This window comes from Callospermophilus lateralis, chromosome 2 (genome assembly GCF_048772815.1).
Source record: "Callospermophilus lateralis isolate mCalLat2 chromosome 2, mCalLat2.hap1, whole genome shotgun sequence".
NCBI lineage: Eukaryota > Metazoa > Chordata > Mammalia > Rodentia > Sciuridae > Callospermophilus > Callospermophilus lateralis.
In genome coordinates, this window is record NC_135306.1 from 99,957,435 (window position 1) to 99,979,789 (window position 22,355).

Below are 22,355 nucleotides of genomic sequence, written 5' to 3' on the forward strand. Positions count from 1 at the left end.
CAGATATCCCCTCTCCTCTATTCTTACCACCATGGTTGATTTTTTTTTTTTAATCATTAAAGCACTTGCTATTCCAAACTCAGATGTTTGTCAGAATTACAAAATATTGGGCCCCAAGAACCCCCAGTCAGAAGCTACATTTCAACATTCAGACATTCTTACATATTCAAACTGCCTTGCATTTAAAGTCAGATGATTCCAACTAATCAGGAAAGCCTTCTTTCTCTTTTTGGCATTCCATGTTTCCATGGGTCTTCCAGCGTTTTAACCCAACACAAGGTTCCCAGTGGAAATTTATAGGGTTTCTTCACTCAGAACCAATGGTTTCCTTTTCTGTGGTCCCAAAGTCTTTTGTTCATACATCAGTGGAAGTCTTTGTCCCCGGTGGGATATAGGTTTAAACATGACTGATGGTCTTAGCTGAGGCAACTGAATAGACTGCAGGTGTCATTATGAATTAGTTTATTAGTTGCATTCTAGTATGACAGCTGGGTTGGCAGGAGCAAAATGAGACTGAATTTTAAAGCAATTATCCTAGATAGTTTGGTTTTGCATCCCTCCCTTCCAGTGCATGATTTGTTGGAAAGAACATGGGACTTCCTATCTCTGTCACTTTCTAGTTGCATGATCTTAAATAATTAACCCCTATAAGCAAGCCATCATCTTTAAAATATGAATAATAATTAGAACTGTTTCCCAAAACATTTTTCTGCGAACATATTTGTGAGAATTAAAAGCGATAATTGATGTGCAAGCATTGAGATAACTAGAAAGTATTGTATACAAAATACTCATTATTTTTCATTAATTTACTTCCTGAATATAATTTGAACATTGCCCCCTAAAAACTGTGCTACATATCTAAATTATCAAGATTATTAAGAAATGGTATTAGTCCAAATAATGAACAGTATAAGAGGAGACAGATGCTAAAAAAAAAACTTGCAGACAATGTGTAAGTTGTTAGTTAGCAGTACAAAAACTAATTAAGCACAATATTACCTCATGGAGGAGGTGCTATTTCAGTTACACCCCCTCTCCTAAATACCCTGATTGAAGCCAAAATTATGAAAGTCTTTCACTAGAAACATGCTTTTTTTTTGTTTTTTTATTTTGTCTAGATAGATATAACTGCAAAATTCATTAGATTGCAGAATTTTTCTTTTCTTTTCTTTTTTTTTTTTTTTGTACTGGGGATTGAACACAGGGATACTTAACCACTGAGCACATCCCCAGCTAAACTACGGAATCTTAACATCTTATAGATCCTTAGATGACGGGACTTTTCTTCCTCTTCATCCCCATGGTGCTGTAGCACAGTGCCAGCTCTCCCATCTCATCTTCCCCTCATACCTTTCCAGATCAGTACACACTATTTTCTAATTTTGTTGTATTTGGCCCAAATTGTTATTTCAAGCCAAAGTTTTCTATGTCTGTGATGCTCTCAGTGTTTATCATTTACTTTACTTCATGGAAAGTTCCTGGAAACAGTTACATTGTCCACAAGGCATCCCTGTTGTGCCCGCCTCAGGGGACCCCTGTAGTTCTGGACTGTATCACCCAGCAAGTCACGTCCTCATACCCATGGTGCTCCTACTTCACTGCTTCATGTTCATGCCATTGGTTTTCTGCACTGAAAAGCTCCACCAAGAACCAGACTACTGGTTCATGACTCAGTTCCAGGACAAGATTTGGCCACCCACCCCATGTCAACTCTCTGGGCTCACTTCCTCATCAGTAAAAATAAAGGTGTTCAATTGTTCAACTATAATATTAAACTAGATGATTTCAAATTGCTCTCAGCTGAAACAATATATGATCTTCCATGAGAGAACCCCGCCTCATCTTTATAAAGCTTCTAATGCAAAACTGAGCTCATTTTGCATCAAAATTCATGTGCACCCCGAACCCACCTCTGCCCTACCACTCAGAGAGAAAAATGTCATCTATTTTGCAGACCCTGTCACTGTTCTACCACATAACATCCTATTATTCTTCTGAAATGGAAGATTAAGTTTCCCAGCGTGTCTGACTGAAGGCCCAATATCATCAAATACATAACTATTTGCCTGCAATTCCCCTGAGGAAGGTTATTAACAACAACTTAGTTCCTGATAAATGACTATGTTTCTGAGGTAGTGGTTTATATCAAGGTTCCTAAACACACATCATTTAAATTTGCCCAGACAGCCATGTGTCAAATAAACAGCAACTGATTATTAAAGCACATACTCATTCTTAGGCAAGAGGCTGCTGTGTAACTCTGGATGTTCTGCATCACTGATATGTTTTTCACATACTAGAATATTTAATAATCTATACCCTCTTCTTATTACCTTATGGAAGAACACTTATAGTTTTGCTGAGAAAGAAGAGTGGTTCATTGGTTGTGACCTGAAATCCAAAAATGAAACATACCTGTTAATGCAAGGTTACGTTTTTAAAGCAACATGAAATAATTCATGAAATGTTTGGGCTGCAAATAAGCTAAGGCTCTCAAGGTCAAGTCCCCATTTCAAGATCAATTACAAAATGAGTCATGTAGTTATTTGCCCATGAGTGTTCCTTGAAGGGACAGAAACCACTTCATGAGGCAGTCCCCCAAATGTGGACAGTCTTCAAGTCTAAAAGTGTTTCCCCAGGAGCCTGTTAGGCTCGTTTCTAGTTGTTCTCCTACATAAGCAGCCACTTATAAATGGAAAGAAAATAAACCAAGGAAAGAAGATTTAGTCTATTCGAGGAGCATCTACGGTTTCTTTTCACATTTTGTATGTGATTGCAAGAATTTGTGAGTCACTATATCAGTGAGTTTATAGCATGTTCTTTGAAATCACATAGACCTGGATAGAACTGGATTTAAATTCCAAATGTTCCCTGTATCTACTAGGCAAGGAAGGTATCTACTTCTGTATGTCTTAGTTTTGCCACCAGGAAATGGATTATATTTGTCTTAATGAATTATTATAAAAATTATCTGGCATTATGTATATCAAGCATACTAGGCTCAATACAAAGAAAATGCTCCAAACATTTTTATTTTAGTATTTGTGTTTGTCAGCTTTTCATTGCTGTAACTGAAATACCTAACAAGAACACCTTAGAGGAGGGAAAGTTTATTTTGGCTCAAGGTTCTGGAGGTTCAGTCCATGGTTGTTGGAGTCCATTGGTTTGGGCCCAAGGTGAGGCAGGAAATCACTGCCAAAGAGCATAGTAGAAGAATGCTATTCAATTCATGTCTATATCCAGGAAGCAGACAGATAAGAGAAGGGGCCACAGGGAAGATTTACCCTTCCAGAGCATGTCCCCAGTGACCCATCTCCTCTAGTTATGTGCCACCTGCCCAAGTAAACAACCAATAAATCCATTCAAACTGGGATGAACTGATGAACTGCTCTCATAATCTAATCACTTCTCCCCTGAATATTCCTGAATTAACACCAGAGCTTTAGGGGCATACCTTATATCCAAACCACAACAGTAATCCTAGTACCAACATTGAACAAAAAAGTCACTATGATTCTGTTTTATGAAGGTAGCAATTCCATGTAGAATCCTCTCTTCTTTTGAGTTTAACATGACCAATTACAACTTAGTCCTGCGTGTGAAAAGTCTTCTTCTACCTTCGACAGTCCCCTGGGTCATGTATAGCCCTTGTAAAATATTACATATTCACTAGACCATAGATGACCAACAAGCACAGGCTGAATCCAAGTCATGACCTTGCCTCTGCCAGTCACAACAGTAATAACATCAATGCCATAAAATATCCAACCACCTGTGCTGCTTGCTGCACCATACAGCATTCAGTATGGGTCCTGACACTGGTTGATGTACAGCAGATAACTCAATAAAATTTTGAGCACATGTGTGAATGAGAAAAAAATGAAAGAATCAATTAGCCAACTAAAGAACCAGTGAGTCACTAAGCTAAGGAAGACAAATAGGCAATAGAGAAGAAGAAACATGAGTTTTCTCAGTAGCTTGGGAGGGGGATAATATGCTGTCAGGATTTCACTTTCTCAGGAAAGGAAAGAACTCTGTCACCTGTTGTCCTGGATGCTTTAACTCTGCTCAGGTTTTCTAGGGGTGTGCTTAAATCTCATGCTGACTTGAGAATGGTTTGTTCTCCTTCTTCCAATATTTGCTTCCTCTCCACACTAAACACTGTTCTTCTTTTAAAAAATATATATATCTTTATTTATTTTACTTATTTATTTTTTATGTGGTGTTGAGGATCAAACCCAGTGCCTCACAAGTGTGAGGCAAGCGTTCGACTGCTGAGCTATAAGCCCAGCCCCACTGAACACTGTTCTTACACATCCTCACTGCTTCCCCTGACTGATGGCTGCCCCTTTGTTCCTAGAGTGGGCAAAGAATTCCAGTATTAGCGTTGTCATAGGCTCCAGTTCACATCAACTTCTAACTAAAGGATAGCCTCAGAGTCTAAAGCTGAATAAGGCCTCAATGTCACTATTGCTTTAACCAGGATTCTGAGTTAGGAACACAGGTTTTCAGCTTTGTCAGAATCAGATACAATATTAGAGGTCCAAGGAGTTTAAACCTGTAAATGATTTTGTTAACCAGGTCATTGACAGAAATGACGGAGTCAGACTGACTGACTTGGTCTTATTATTTTCTCTTTACCATTACCCTTCTTTTTGCTACTGCCTTCCCTGGTTCTCACTTGGTGTTTGCTCTGCAGATCTTTCGGGAAAGCCGTGTGCTATAGGGAACTCCTCCCTGAGGCTGGCTGATGGGAATAGTTGCCTGAAGAATCAGCCTGTGTGACAGAGCTGATCCATTCGATGATTGTAAATGGATCATTATAAACTCAGCATAATGATGCAGTAATTACCTAAGAGGGGATGAATTTGGGGAGAATTGTCTAGGCTAAATGATTTGTAACATATAGTATTTCAGCATTTAAACTAAAGTGATCACATAAACGTTGCACTTGACTGGTACAGGTCTTCCCTCCCTTCTATCTTTCCTTCCTTTCTTCTACCCTGCTCTGTAGGGCTTATATTCTTGTGGTTAGCAATAGCCACTGAGTCTACTATTTCAGAACACACACACACACACACACACACACACACACACACACACACACATACACACACTTTTACTAGCCACATACTGAAAATGAAAATTCTGGAGAATATCTGATTTGTGAATTGTATATCAAATATCTATCCCTGGGCCAATAACATAAATATAAAAAAGACTCTTGAGCCAGATTGTCACCAGAAGTGATGGATGTATGGAAGTTTTCATTTAAACCTTGTAGGTACAGAAGAAGACGACACACTTCTTAGAAACAGAGGGCAATTTTAGGGGTAAAAGGCAGCTATATATTTGTTAGTATGTCTGTCCAGCTACCACCTTAGAAATACTTTACAATAATTTCCATATTGGAAAATGACTTCTTCATATTTGAAAAAAACCTCATGATTTCTACTACTTTATCTTGTATCCAGGAACTAAGTGCTATAGCTTGTAGTTTTGTCCTTGCTTGTAGCAAAGTGTAGACCAAAGAGAGGAGGCTTAACCTTCCTGGTTCTATCTTCTCTGTGTAGATTCCTTAACACTACTTGGTATATAAACATGATGTACCATGATGTCTTTCCACTCTGGATACTCTATTTTGGCTTGTGATGCTAACCTGTAATGTACAAAAGTGAAGAACTAGCTAAAGGATGTTGAACAATAGAAGAAAAAGCTTAAAGTGGAACTAAGTAACCAAGAAAAGAAGATGAATTGATTGAGAAACAAGAAGAACCTGCAGGTGTAAATGCCTGAGGGTCTGGCTACATGCACTGGGCGGAAAATAGAGAAAATCTCTCATAACATCCCTGTAGCAGAACTAAGGATCTTAGCCAAGGCCCTATCATGTGCATTTAGAGAAAGGAAACTACCTGCTGGGAGAGAATCCAACTCCAGTGAATCCAAAAAAGTGAGAAATACAAAGTTTTCATGATTATGAAGCAAAGTACTATATCAAAAAACAGAATGGGATTCAAAATCAGGCACCCTCGCGTTAAGCTCAAGATCTAGCATTTCCTGACTGTGCTACCCAAATAAAATGGATGACTCTACCTTTGACATAGTTTCCAGAACTTCAAAGTAAGGATAACAGTAAACTCATGTTCTCTTCTTCACAGAATCATCATGACTTTCCTGTGAGAGTAAATACTTCTCACCCAAACTGGCCACATCTTGATATTGTATCTACCCTGTGCTCATCACTAAGCTTCCATAAAAAATAAAAAGGTGATGTTCAAGAAATGCCTAAAATGGAGGAAAAAAACAATCTTGAATAAGAAACTCCAAATCCTCCACAGGCATGATAATAAATTATTTTAAGGGCACATCCAGCGTATGGAAGATGAGATCAAAACCTTGGGCCAATGGCCAGTCCAGGAACCTTTTATCACCTACTGTTTTGAAGTGTGTTATACTGCTTTGCGTAGGCTCTGTCTCCCTCCATACACTCTTCTAGAGATGGCTGCGTGTCATGGTGAGGTACACATATTCTGTACACAGCTCATAAAATACTTTGGGATTTTGCTAGAGGAAAGGTACTAAAAATGATATTATTACTCCACATAAATTTAGAAAAATCTTCTTGACAAGGTAACGGTTTTTGATCCATTTTCAATTTTTTGGCAGTCTCAACACCCCTAGGGTTTTTGGTTTTCCTGTTGCATACTGTAGTAGACAGGTTAGCTCACACATGAGGGGAAGCACTGGAGGCCTGCCTCCTGTGGAGATTGAGGAGTGATATTACTATTGCAGGGAGAAAGACTGCAGTTTGAGCCAAACTCATTACCTCTTTGTACGCAGTGTCAATTCTCTGTGTTAAAAATAGTCCAATCTGATGTGTTTTAATGGAATAAAGCTTCACCAGAGCAATGATGGAAAACAAATTGTATGGGACTCTTATACAATTGAGTAGTTGCAATCTGCATCTGAACATTCATGGAGAGTCTGTTGTTGAATTTGGATTTGATAAATATCAAAGGAATAATGCCAAATGGGCTCCTCACAGCTGCTAATGATTGACAGCTGTCAAATACAATGACAAATCAGGCTGTCTCTCAAGAGAAACATGATTCACAGAACTCATTACAGGTGGATGGATGGTGCACACAGTCTAGAGATGGGTCTTTAGGTATTATTCTCTGAAATGTCAATGGGGAGTACACACTTGTATACATGACCAAGTCAATCCTTTCACCTACTGTACCAATTACCTCTTCTATACCAACTAAATTCCTGACTAGCTAACAGCTGGCCCTTCATGTCCAACCAACTGGAGCAGCTGTTTATATTGAGAGATTCACATCAATGGACTTATTTATTGCATGTCTGTCTCCTTACACTATCTATTTCTCAGCTCACTCTATCTGCCTATTGACTTCTTATTATTGTTCTCAAGCTACAACAATGAACCAGAATTTAGAAAACAAAATAAAATTAGGTGTCTTTTGCCCAGAAGGATTTCTGTATTTCCTGGGTTCTCACTAAGTATGAGTAATAGTCTCCTTCCCTCTAGGCCAGGTATGTAACCAAGTATTTAGAGGTTTACCATAAATCAAAGCTCAGTGCAAACAGGAAGAAGGTAATGAGAGAGTAGAGAAGGATTTTTAAAGGAGAAGAAAATGCATATATCCACTCTGTGATTTGGATATTTTTCAATTATATGACTAGATAGAGATTAAAAAAATTAAAGAATACATGTGCAAATCAGCTTTGTTTTAAAACTTTCTGAATTTTTTTAGTTCTGTAGGGTGCTGGGTTTTAAGAGCAGTTTTCTTAACAATCTCTCTGGGAAGGATTTCCTGTTGGGTGATTGTCAAGTAATCTCAGGGGATCACAGATATCCACTAAGATCCCAGATCTGTCAATCTTCAGCAGCACTTTGACGTTAAAAATTAGGAAGGAAGAAAATCTATAAAGCACTGTGGTGAATTTTCATTTTGGCATTCTCTAAGTTAGAATGTTTCTGAGCAGGCATGTTATATCTTGGAAAAGTCCTATACAATTGTTTAAAATAGGTACGAATTTGATTTCTTGGAATTCTGATGAATATATATCCTCTAAGAACACATGGAGAGCCTTTGCTTTTGCAATGAGGTAATAGTTAAAAATAAGTCTAGTCAGAGTCCATTTCAGATTTTGTAAAAGCTTAGTGGTTTTATTAATTGAAATCAGGGTCAGTCTTATTTCTGACCCTAACATATTTTCTGTGGCTTTCCTGGGAAGACTTCCAACCAGACTGCTCTTTTTAAACAAACTACTTTGCAGTAATATCATAAATCATTCTTCATTTTATTAATATCATTATCTCTAATCATAATACACACATTTAGTGCTTTTTTTTATTCCTAAAAGTATCACCTCATACTTTATCTAAATTTAATCTACCACCAATTCTAAGAGAATCTGCAACTAAACTTACAGAGAAAGGAACACTAAATGCAAAGCTACTCTGTGATACATAATGGCAACCAACTTGTTAATGACAATAATGAGACTTGAACCTGAACTTCTTGACTCTCAATCCACGTTTTTTATATTATATGAGGAGGGATCGTAAAACACTGCCATAGACGGGTAGGGAGTGAGTCTCTCAACAACAGAAAAGAGTCTGCAGTTTTGTGCATAATGTATTTTATTTTCCCTATGGGGAGAGGATAAGCACCAATGAACTAGAAAATGTCACTCCTATTTTTCCAATCTTAAGGGAAAAATCTATTCCTAGAGACAGAGAGACTGGTTACCAGAAAGTAGCTGTCAGTCTTTATTCAGGCCACCTGCAACCACCTCTCCACAATGAGGAGGTAAATGGAGACAATTTTTCAAAACTAAGATCAAAACTAGGAAAGTGTATATGTGCAAATGTTTACTTAATAACTAGAAAAATACTTATTAAGTAAAGTGCTTTTAAGAAATAATGGATTACTTTGAACTGAAAACTTGGAAATTCTATGGAATTTCAAAAGGATAAAAAAAGAAAAAAAGTGTCGGATTGGGGTGCGGGGGGGGGGGAGGACATCAACCTGACCTTTGAGGCATTTTCAATCTGAATCATATACCATATAACAAACACATTGACATAACGAGTTAACCACTTTTGCACTTCTATTTCTTTAGCAGTAAAATAGGAATAATGAAAGCAGCAAGGTTATGATAATCATTCCAAATAATAGTAAATTGGTCAATTATATCTATGCAATTTCTCAGTAGATTAGGGGAATCTGTAGGTGGTTCCTAGAAGATCTCTTGATACTTATACTACCCTCACCAAATCAGGTGTGACCACACTCTCTTTTATGAGCCACCATTATGAATCATTCCTGACACAGTACCTGAATCTTCCAATTGATCATATGGCCTACTCATTTCTCTCCTTTAAGCTATAACCTCCTTATTAGGAAGGAACCACACCTTGTACATGGCAAGAGAGCAATGAAACTTCATTGAATGAATGCATCTCTATGTCTTCCATGTCTAATGTAAGCCTTTGATGTATTTTGGTGCCTGAATGAATCTGTCAGATCTTAAAGGCATAAATGAATATGAAATGGGGAAAAAGCATGAGAAGGAGAGTGAAAATCATCAGCAAAGGAAAGAAAGGCTATCAACAGAAAGGGAAAAAAAGAAAACCATCAATTTCTCTGTATTTGAGCATCTTTATTTCCTCACTTTGGCACTAGCCATTCCATTTCTCAGAATCACAGACAATAGTATCCAAAATGCTACGCTGTATAGATGACAATGTTTTATTAGAGGAAGGTAAGTTAACCTCCATACCTATCATCTAAATTTGTAGTCTCAAATCATATTGTTAGTAAATCCGTATCTCCCAGGAGTTTGGCTGTTGTAAATTCCAGAATAGGAGCAATTTCTTGACCATTCAGGAAATAAACTCAAAATTGACTGGGAGGATAAAGATTGGATTCTAGAACAACTGATAGTCTATCTACATGAGCTGAATTATTGTGGGAGTGGAACAGCCTCCTACATTAGTCTGTCTGTATAGACGATGATCAAATCATCATTAGGGATTATCAAACCCATCATCATCCAGTGACTGAAATCACAATGCATCCTGTCAAAACTTACTCCTATAAACAAATGTTCAAAATGACTCTTGAGACTCCAGAGTTCAAAATAGCCAAGCTGCTACAATGAGAGAGTAAAGGCAGTAAACCTGCTGTATGTTTTGGTTTTGTCTTTATACATTAAAGGAAGTGAAAAATGAAGTTTCTCTGTGTAGAATCAACTATAATGTTGTAGCCAATGGTCATTTTTAGCAGTTATTTTTAATCATCTAACAATACTTTATAAATTTAAGTAGAAAAATTTGGTGATAAAGAGCTTTATCTGTCACATAGAAAGGCAGAAAGATTCATAATGAAGGGAAACAGAAGCTAAAACAGGATGCTGGCTTCATCTCAGGAGTGGAATTTTGCCAAGGAGTCAGAGAAAAGCGGGCTGCTTCAGAAAAAGCATTTGAAGTGCCCCAAATGGTTATCCTTCCACCAATCTTTTCTGAGTCACAATCGAGATTCTCTGGGTGAGGGTTGTCTGCAAAATTAGGATGAATTTTGTCAATCAAGAGAAGCCCCTCATGAACCAAAATAACTCCAAAACACAAAGATGGCTTCAAAGATTTTGCAAGGTATAATCTTGGGTCCTCTGTGCATGCCATGTGCCTTTACAGGAAGAGCCTCTGTCTTCTATGCCTATTGACATGCTTGCTTCTTGGCATGGAACAGTTCAAGTATATGTTCTCATATGCCCTCCCTCAGGATCTCCACTAGAGATAACCACTCTGGCTGCTGTACTTGGTATCACTCATTTGTTCAAAAATAAGGATCCATTATGCATCTGGCACAAAAAGTCATGTAAGGCATGTGCTTAAGGCATCTTGGAGCCATGCAAGGCAGCAATTATAGCACCAGATGTAACACTGGAGGCAAGGAGGTAAGTTTGGAGGATACTAATTGTCCAGATAAGAGAAGAAAGTTCACCTGTGAATTAAAGGAATGACAGCAGAAACAAAGAAGAGGAGACTGATTTAAGAAATGTACATGTACCTCTAAAATATCCTGGCATTTATCATTTTCTGACATTTATTGTGATTATTTAAGTGTATATCATCTCTGTCTTCTTCTAAATCAGAGTCTTTGAGGGTTATCATTAGTCAAGCTTAATACAGTCTGTTGAAAATATTGACATTCAATATATTATGTGTTGAAATCTATCAGAAAGCCCCTCACTGTCCATTAGACTATCTTAGACCTGGCTACTTTTTCATGGTTTGGTGTCAGTTAGTGACCACAGATAAGAATGCCAATGCTCAAAACTCATAAGAGTCCTATGTTCTAAACTCATATCTTATAAATACTGGAATCAAGTATGAACACAAAATCAATGATCTGACTTATTTGGTACAATGATCTTTCATGCTATAGGAAGGTATACAGCAGCCAACTCTAAGTTAGCTATGCACCTTGGTCTTATTTTCCCAGCTGAACTTTAGATTGAAACCTATGTTCTCCAGGGAATGATATTCAGAACTTCAGAATTGGGTCACTGCCCACCACTATCATTAGGCAAGAATGAGTGAAGCCTCACTGGGAATTCAGTTGTGAACTAGTTTCAGAATTGAAATAAAATTGTGTGCTGTCTCTCCTAGGGGAGTCGGCATCCTAGGTTGGACAGTTAGTATCTCTGAGGTTGCTGGAGGGACATGCAAACAGTGCTATTCTTGTGAAAATGTAGTGTGATTAATCCCTTGTAACAAGTGGTGATAGGCAGCCACAGACTACTAACAGATGAGATGTAGTCATATGAGTTATGAACATGATAAAGCTAATCAGGTCTTCAGGTATGCAAATTTCTATTGTGTCCATCTTCTGTGGTATCAGGAATCCAATTCTGCTGGTCACAACATGGAACAAGAGTAGAAGTTCCTTAAAATTAGCCAAAATTTCCCAGCTATAGAGTAGTTCACTAATACATCACATAACATGTTTGGGGGAAAACTCTTTGGAATTTGTATATTTGTCCAAAGTCCTCAAACTCTGAAGTAATGTATTTATTCAAGGGCCCTTGATGCTGCTCAAATAGTTCTTTACCCTGTTCATTAGTCCCTGTCTTCAAAACAAGGCAGGAGCAGGTGAAAATGCCAGCCTCATTACTGTTAGTTTAGTTACTTCTCCTAAGAATCCATGTCCTAGTTTCTTTCCAGGCCAGAAATATGTTGCTAAGTTAAACAGGTAAGAGCCACCAGTATAATTCACAGAAATGTGCATATAGACCATATGTAGAATCATGCGCTGTCATTTAATGAATAAGTGTAAGGGAGTTTTCACCATCATCTCTTAGACATAATATGAGTATGGGTAATCCCAGGGAACTGGTGCATCCCAAACCCCAGAGACTAGCACAATATCTATAATATTTGTTTTTCTACCTTCAGTGCCTAGTGGAGTCTCAGACACAGTGAGTGAAAAGTACATAATTGTTGAATTATTATTTTTCCTAGGTTGCTATTTCTTCAACATTTGAAACTTCTTGGGTCTAACAACATCTCCAGTTTCTTTTTATTCCTCCTGGCTCTCCTACCTCCTATCCCCTTAGGTGAAAGGCACTTCTAAACCAGAAAATGCCTTAAATAGACATATGGGAAAGGAAGATACATTTACTTAAACACAGTGAAAATTTGTAAAACATAAAGTAATGTGAATTTTACAATTGCCTAGCTAGAAATCCATTGGAGGTATAAATGGGAATCTGCAATAAGATATTCATAAATAATCTATGAAATGAAATCTCAAAGACTGAAAGATTCTGATGATTTGCATATGCTTTATAAATATATCAAATATTATGATTCAAGAAATTAAAATAAGCTTTCAGTAATGTGTCTTATTCAGCTTTAGCTACTTACCCTAATTAGTTATCATGTCTCTTCTGACCGCCTTCTTAAGCTGCCGTACACTGAGTAGGAGGCTTGGGGTTTTCCTCCCTGCCTGAATGAGTGTTTAGTCAGGAACAAATATCTGATCTTTATACTCTCTTGATGTAGACAGTCAGTCTTGGCACACATTAATTTGCAAATGGTCAAGACAGAACATCAGTATCCATTTTACCAACCATGGATGCTTAATAGGATCCAGGTGTAAAATCTCATTATTGCTTTGGGTGTCAGAGAAGAAAGGATAAATGCAAGGGTAAAAAAGTCAATAGACATAGCCATTCCAGGTAGTTATCATTGATGTAATTTCTTTGATAATGAAGTTAAAGACAGTTTATCTCATAAGCTCAGTTTTGGTAATGTGAATAGCAAATAAATAAATACATACATACAAATGAGTTGCTTGAAACATAGGTCACCTCTCTAAAGGAAACAACTCTGGCCTTCCCACTCTAGCTGGTGGTAATTAATGTAAGTCAAAGTCATGGTTCAAATAAAAAAAAAATAACTGCAGTCAAAACTTCCTGGGAACATAAAGAAGGCCAGATATCCTAGGCTCATGAGGACTCCAAAGACTCCCCGTTTTCCTTCTTTAGGCCTGTTAGTAGGAAGAATTTAGTTACTTATGGAAATCCAAAGCTCTTGAGATAATAATAATAGTTAATATGTGTTAAATTCACTGTGTGCCAGGTACTATGCACCAAGCTAGAGGTATCATTTCATTTCAAAGCAGTTTTATAAGGTTGAGTGAAATTTTAATCCCTTTTTCATAGATGAGGAAACTGAAGCTCACAGGAGTAATCCTGCAAGGCCATTAAAACTAAGGAGAAGAGCTAATATTCACAACTTCCTGAAAAAAAAAAAAAACCAACACAAAGCTGGTGTTCTTCACCTTATGGTAACTGCCTCAAGTCAAACTCTCCGTTTTAGTGGAATCAGCCATCAAGACTTGGAGTGGTAAAGCCTACATAACATTATATTATTATTTTTATATGCTATCATGATGCAACATACAGCATCTTAATAAATTAGAGAACACACATTTTTTTTTGTCACTGTGAGCCTCCATAGCCCTACTAGACTTGATTTGAATAGAAAAAAACAATTCCAAAACTAATTGCCAACCTCCTAACTATGGCTTCTACCACTAGGTTGACCATGTTTTACAATGGATTCCCACTTGTATTTTACTGAAACAACTGTACCGAGTGTAAATTTTGTCGTTAGGAAAATTACATTCTTTATTCCTCCTTAGAACTGATGTCCCCATGCTATGTGAAAAGTGTGCTGGGCCCAAAACAGAAGTCCCATGATCATTTTCGGTAGCCTCAGTGAACAATATTAAACCACACCAGAGATGGTATCATTTCCACATAGGGAAGATCGCCCCTAAGGAAGGAAAGGTAGGAGGAATTCATAAAATTCTACAAGCCCAGTATTCTCCTGAATATTTTGCACTTTTTGTCCCTCAGTCACCTCTTTCAATTGGCCTTAGGAAAAAAAAAAAAAAGTCTCGTAGTTACCATACGTGATCAGCAGGATTCATTTTGGGGACTGCTTGCAAGATGTAGTCAAAAGACAAGCCAAGTATCAGTGGTTGCCCTATAAGAATCTCTTTCAAGATTGCATGGGCTCTAAATTGGTGACCACACCCAGGTACTTTTTAGCAAAACATAAAGTAATGTGAATTGTACAGTTGCCTCACCTGCTAGGGCAGATGCTATGCTGAGCCGCCCAGATCACTTATCAGGAGTGATTTCTTCTTCCTTCTAGAAATGCTTCCAGAAAGGGCCTCATCTGTCTGCCCTCTTTTATAATAGTCTCCACTTGACTAAAGAAAATCTCCTTCTCTATAGTCACATTTCCTTCCAGACAGCCCAAACCCAAAGACTGATCAATTAACATGTAGCTACATCTCTTTCTACTCCCAGTGAGGCTCAACCCTGAGGGGCCATGGCAGATCCTAGAGGTATGGATTGGGTCACATGATCCCAAGAGTACTCCTAAAAGTCCTGCATGCTGATGTCTGCTTCCCAGAAAACTCAACCTGTTCACACCTGTATAAACGCTTTCCTTAACCTTTTCTAAGATTAAGGAAAATGAATTAGTACGGTCTGTGAACCCATGAGAAAATAAAATGAAGGTCAGGCCATGGAGACGTGTAGAAACAGATAGCACGTTGATTAGCAAAGAAATACTTGCGCCATTCAACGTTGAATTCACAGGTAGGCCACCACTGAGATTCACATTTACATCTAATCTACTCTTGACATCCTTTCAACCATACCAGATGAGGTAAAATCTCTGAGACCCTGCTAGTGGGAACATAGAGGAGACATAGAGGGTGAAACTTGGTCTTCCTGCTGCATGACTCTGAAACCAAGATCTGCATCAAGCATAAAGCCTCCTTCCCTGCCCCCAGCATCCAGCTCTGTGAGTCTCATGCTAGTTCTTGGTATCCAAAGTTAGTCTGGAATCATGATTGGTACAGTAGTGAGAGGCTGCTGAGGGATCCAGTCAAGAATTCCAGCATCTTCTTACCACTGGTTTGTACTTGATTGCTCCCCAGGCAGCAAGAACTAAGAAGTTGAAATATCAGCGCATCAGAGAGGAGACATGTAAAAAGAGAGAGATGTTAGCATCCTAAATGTAGGTAGCCCTTTTTGTTGCTGGACAAAAATTCATGACTATCCTTTTGTTAGCTCCACTTTCCTTAGTTTGTTTATAGGAAATCCTAATATCTGCTTTTATTGTTGATCTGGAAAACGATATCAAGTTAAACAAATGAAAGGGCGTTCTTTCATAGGATAACTTCCAGCAGTGAAATTCCAAGTCCCAGCATCCTATCAGAGGCCAATGCAGTAACAAGAGCATCTTTTTTTTTTTTTTAATATTTATTTTTTAGTTTTCGGCGGACACAACATCTTTGTTTGTATGTGGTGCTGAGGATCGAACCCGGGCCGCACGCATGCCAGGCGAGTGCGCTACCGCTTGAGCCACATCCCCAGCCCCTCTGCATCTTAATTAAGGAAAAAAAAGACCATAAAGCTTGGAAGTCTTTGGGGAAGAAAGAAGGTGGAACTAATTAATATTCAACAAAAGAGAGTCATGGGATTTCATAAATCATGAAGTTAATATACCTGTCTTCTAATCATCCATGTTAGGGAGGGTTACAGTTGACAAATAATTCAAGTAATTCCTCAGAAATATATTAAATGAGTTGCTTTCTTTGACTTTTCTAATAGGTCTTTGATTAAATTTTCTAAGTGAGTAAGTCTAAATAAAGCTATCCTAACCCATCCTCTGTCTCTTCTCCTTTGGTACCCATCTTCTAAATTTATGGCAATCTGTTTACTTCCATTTCTATATTAAAAAGGAACAATTACTAAGAACCTGAGTTGGCTTGCCATTCATCTTGTAAAGCAATTGTTTCAAGCTGATACATGCAAAAGAATCACACATTGCTCCGCCCCACCCCTAGAGTTTGAATTCAGTAGGTCTAAGAGAAGGTCTGAAATTTGCATTTCTTTCAAGTTCCCAGGAGTTGCTGAAGCCTCTGTTTTGAGTCCTACACTGAAAATCATGCTTCCAAATAAAAAGATTCTTATGGATAATGCCCTTTCAGAATAGGTTAGGAGACAGCAGCATGTGGGTTCAAGAGCTGGTAAGCAATTCATTTTCAGTAAAAGTCCATGATGAAAAAAAAAATGATCTGAATGACAAAGGGCTCTGTACTCTTCCACAGTAAATAATTTCTTAAGTGAGGTAGTGTGAAAGTACCTAGCATAGTGACTGGTGGATAACAGGTTCTCAATAAACAGGGAAGAAAAGGTCACATGCTATCAATTCTTCTTAAGAGTGGTGATACGTTTTGCTTAGATTTTGTAATAAAAACAAAACTAGAGTAGTGTGATTTCTCTCTGAAGAGCTGATGTGGACATAGATACAAATGTACAAAGGTAGACAATAAGGAAAAGAAACTGGGTAAACAAAATAACAAAAACCAGAGGGAAATGCGTCCCTCCCTTCCTGTGTTCTCAGGCTACAAATTGAGATGGAGAAACTAAGCTAACAGAATAAATGGTACAAAGTAATTTAGCTGCTTTGCAAAGTTCTTTAAGTTTTAATAACAGCAGAAAGATCCCTTTTTAAAATATGAATTTCATCTCGCCTATGTGCCTTTAAGGGAGCATAACTTATTTATACTTTTCTCCTTTCCTCTAATTCACCGACTCCCTCCATCTCCTGTGCTCTCCCTTTCAACTAGAACAATGGGGTTTTGAAGATGGATGTGTACTAACAGCAGCATCTTCAGCTCCCTCTATGACTCCTCATTATAAGGTTATTTTCTTGTTTTTTGAAATAGAAATCCTGCCTTTGATGCAAGCGTTTAAATTTTCTTTTCTCTTTTTCTAAAGAAAGTGTCCCCCACTTCTTACCTAGCCTTGTCACCTTGCCACAGTGTGGTAAATAGCATTCTAAATAAATATTTTCTAATATGCCTTCAAGTACAACTTTCCTTTTGAGTGCAAATAGGATAATTGGGCAGAGAAAAAGAAAGCAGCCCTGAACGCACAGATTTAAGGGGAGATGAGGGTGATTTCCCTGGGCTGCTCTGATGTGGAGCTCATCGGGCAATTTCCAAGAGAGCCTGGTGAATTCATGAACAACATTTTAGTGATGGGGCTGCCGGCATTTGAATCTCAGCAGGGGCAAAGACTGGAGACACCCTTCCGACTCCAAAGATAGAGTTATTCTCTCTGTACAGCTCATCTCTCATGGCTGTTTTGTAGCTTTTTCCATGGCTCATGATTTACTCCCATTGGCCTCTTTCACCCCGTGCTATGCTCTTCCTAGAATTCCTTTTTTCTCCCTCCTGTCCCTTTCCCTCCTTCCCCTCCTCTCAGTTCCCGCTCTTCCCTCTGTTCCCCTGTCTTCTATTTGTTTCCTCCGTCTCCCTCTCTGATGTTTCCACTGACATATGGATCTGCTCTACTTGCTACCAAGGAGCTGCTTCTGGCCTTCTGACAACACAAGGTGCTTCCATCCTGACAGGCAGAAAGAGGCAGGCAGGCAGGCGTATGTTAATGTGAGGGAGGTGTGGGGAACAGAGACGCCGACGCCAGTTTCAGGCACAAGTTACTTAATTAAAAGCCAAAAACTCTTTTAGCGCTGGTTGTCACTTTTCTCCTTTGAGAGCACTGTCTTCCCTTTGGTGTCCTCGCTTTTGAGGAGCACCTGTCTGGGCTCCTTTCAGCTCTGTGAAGTTGAATCTAGTCTTTCCAGCTGACAGGTAACAGGCAAAGGGAAAATAATGAAAGAGGAGCTGGGAAGCTGGAAATAGTAGAACAAGTATTTGCACCTTATTGAGCCACAGGCCAGAAACGAAGATTTTGGACACATACATAGTCCCCAGGTATCCTTTGCTCATCTGCCCAATTCCAGGCACTGCCCCAGATGCTGAGGAAGACACAGGATACCAGCAGTGTTTTTTTATGGAAGCTCTGTTAGACTTGACAAGATAGATTATATATAAACACCCAAGGGTTTTATGATCCCTTTCAAGAGCACTCAAACCTGAACCTTGCCTCTTTTCCCCAGCCTTGACGAAAACCAAGCTCACCTGGCCCTCAGCCATATTTCTTCTTTCAGTCCCTTAAATGATTCCTTTCTCTTACCACCGACCTTGGTATGTGCAATTATCTCCTCACTGCACCCACTAGTTTCTTTTCTGCCCTGCAAACCTAAATTCAAACTCTCTTCCCTCGGGTTCAGAATGACCAAACATATCCCTGTTTTCTTGAGCTCTTCCCAGTGTTAGCACCAGAAGTCTTGAGTCCTAGGACATACCCTTGTTCTAGGTTAATCAGGTATTGTCACTCATCCCAGTAAAATCCCTTGGTAAGAAGCATTTTAAAAATATACAACAGTTTTATTGAGACATAATTCACAAATGGTAAAGTGAATTTTTAAAAATACATAATTCAGTTTTTAGTAAATACACAGTTGTACAACACTCACCACTATTTAAGAATATTTTTATTAACCCCCAAAGAAACTCCCTATCCATTATCAATCACTCCTCTTGCCTACTCCACCCACCCCCTGGAAACCCCTAATCAATTTTTTTGTCTTGCCTATTTAGAACATGTTAGAAAAATAGAATCATAGCACCTGTAACTTTTTATGATGAACTTTTTTTCATTTAGCATAATGTTTTCAATGTTCATCTGTGTTGCAGCATGTATCAGTCTAATGATATGTCATTGCATGGATAAACTACATTGCGATGGCTACTTTTGATTGTCACCTTGATTGGTATAAGGGATACCTCATACCCTCTGAGGGTGTCTCTGAGGGTGTTTCCAGAGATGATTGGCATCTGGGACAGCAAACTGAGGTGAGGAGATCCATCCTGATAGTAGGCCACTCTGGCCAATAGGCTGAGGACCCAGTGGAGCTAAAAGCAGAAGGAGGAAGTCATAGCAGAGGCAAGCTAGATTCTTCGTGAGCAGGTAAGTTGATTGCTACTGCCAACCCTTGAGGACATCAGAATGCAGCTCCTTTCACTCTTTCAGGGTGAACTCTGACCCATGATTCTTCAAGTTCTCAGGCTTTCATTCCCAGACTCAGGCTATTTTTTAAAAAAATTAATTGTATTTGCCTGGCTTTCACTTTTCTGGATATTACCAATGATGTGTTACACACATGCATGTACAAGTACTCGATTTACTTGTTTTCATTTTTGTCAGGTATGTATTTAAGAGTGGAACTGCTGTGCTGTACAACTCCCTGTTTGAGCACTTGAGGAAAAGCCAAAGTGCTTTCCAAAGTGACTTCGTTATTTTACAGTCTTGCCAGGAGTTCCAGTTTCTCCACATCATCTATAGCACTTGTTATTTGGTTTGGTTTGGTTTTTGGAGATCACTTTTCCCAGTCCTAGTGGGAATGAAGTGGGATCTCCATGTGAGTTGTTTTTTTTTTTTTCCTAATTACTCATGTTGCTGACCATCTATTCATACACTTATTCACCACTTATATATATTCTTTGGAGGAATATCTATTTAGATTCCTTTCTGTATTTTTGTTTAAGTTGCTCATTTAGTTTTCAAAAATTTAGTATGTATATTTTTAGATACACTTTCTTATCAGATTTATAATTTCTCAAAATTTTCTTCCATTCTGTGGATTGTCTTTTCATTTTCTTGATAATGTCCTGTGAAGCACAAAATCTTTTCATTTGGGCAAAGTTTAATTTTTTCTTTGGTCACTTATGCTTTTGGTGTAATATCTAAAAATGTTTAATCCATTTCTCATAGATTCAATTCCTTTTATTTCCTAAAAAGCTTTATAGTTTTATCTTTCACATTATTCTCTTCAATCCATTGTAAGTTCACTTCTGTGCCTGGTATGTGACGGCATTCCAAATTTACCCTTCTGCATCTGAACATCTAGTTAGCCCAGGACCATTCATTGGAAAGATAGTATATTCCCTACTAAATAGCATTACCCTGATTGGGGGAGCTCAGGGTTATAATCGACACAATTATCTAATTTAAAACTCAGGGTGGGCAAAGCAAAAGGCTCTAATTAAAATGGCTACAATTGGATGCAATTAAGGCAATATTCTGAAAATGTATTACCAGACTCTCTACTTCTCACATTTTATTTATAATTTTTGTTGAACTGGTAAATTAGTTTGGGAAATATTATCATCTTAACAATATTAGATTGTCCAACCCATGAATATAGAGTAACCTCCATTTGTTATATATTCTCTTATTTATTTCAATGTTGTTTTATAATTTTAGAGTAAAAATTTTGCTTCCTTTTTGTTACATTTCTTACTATTTGATCCCTTTTTGATGGTATTAACATGAACTTTTGTCTTAATTTCTATTTCTGGATTATTCATTGTTAGTATATAGAAATACATGTAGATTTTGGATTTTGGTCTTATACATGTAACCTTGCCCAAACTGTTGATTATTTCTTAAACTGTTCCATGGATTTCTTAGGATTTTCTATCTGAAAGATCGTGTGATAATTCAATAAAGTTTTATTTTCTTTCCAATATGAATATCATTTATTTATTTTCATTTCTTACCTAATTGTCCAAGTTAGCATTTCTCATATGATATTGAGTATAGTGGTGAAAGTGGACAGCCTTTTATTGATCTTTATCTTAAGTATTTTGTCATTAAGTGTGAAGTTAGCTGTGGGTTTTCAACAAATGTCCATTATTCTAATCCTAGTTTATGAATATTTTATGTTGAAGAGGGGTGAGATTTTATCAAATGTTTTTTATGCATCTCTCAAGATCACATAATTTATTATTTTATTCTAGTCATACTTACATACATTCATTGATTATTTTTTCCTATATTATACCAAGCTCACCTTCCTGAAAAAATCCCACTCATTCATATATATAATCCTTTAACTAGGCTATTGGATTCAGTTTGCTGGTATTAAAGATATGTTGTTGTGTTTATGTTCATAGACTTATTTCTTGTGCTGACTTTTTCTGGTTTTGGGATCAGGGTAACACTGGTTTTATAGAATGATTTGTTGAGTGTTTTTTTCTAAATTTTTTGGAAGGGCTTGTGAAACATTGATGTTATTTCTACTTTAAATCTTTGGTAGAATGTATCAGTGATTTCAATTATGAGTACACTTTGCTTTGTGGAAAGTTTCTGATTTTTAATTCAATTTCTTTATTGCTATAAATCTACTTATATTTCTAGTACCTAATGAATCAGTATCAGAGCATCTGAATTCTGTGGTGTTTTGTGTGTAAATATAAAAATTACTAAATATGTGGGTAGCTATTGTTGATAGTGTTTTAGCATCTTTTCCTTCTGTAAGACCAATAGAAATTCCCCTTCCTGCTCATCACTTATTGTAGTTATTTTAGCCTTCTGATTTTGGTCAGTCTAGCTAATGTTTTATTATTATATTGATCTTTTTTTAAAAAAATGACTTGTGTTTCATATTTTTTCTATTCTCCATTTTGTTTTTTTTTCTCCAATCATTACTATTTGGTTTCTTCAGATAGCATGAATTTTGGAGTCATAGGGTAAAAAGTTAGATTGTTAACTTAAAATATTTTGTCTTTTCAAAATATAATAATTGAGAACTATAAATTTCTCTGTAACAACTATTTTAGCCGCATTTCATAAGTGATTGTGCATGTGATTTAATTTTCATCATCCTAAAGTATTTCTAATTCATCCTTGATTTCTTCTTTGATCCATTGGCTGTTTAACAATGAATTATTTAACTTCAGATATTTGTTGTACATCCCAAATTTCCTTTCGTTATAAGTTTTTTTTTAAATACCTTATTTATTTATTTATTTTAT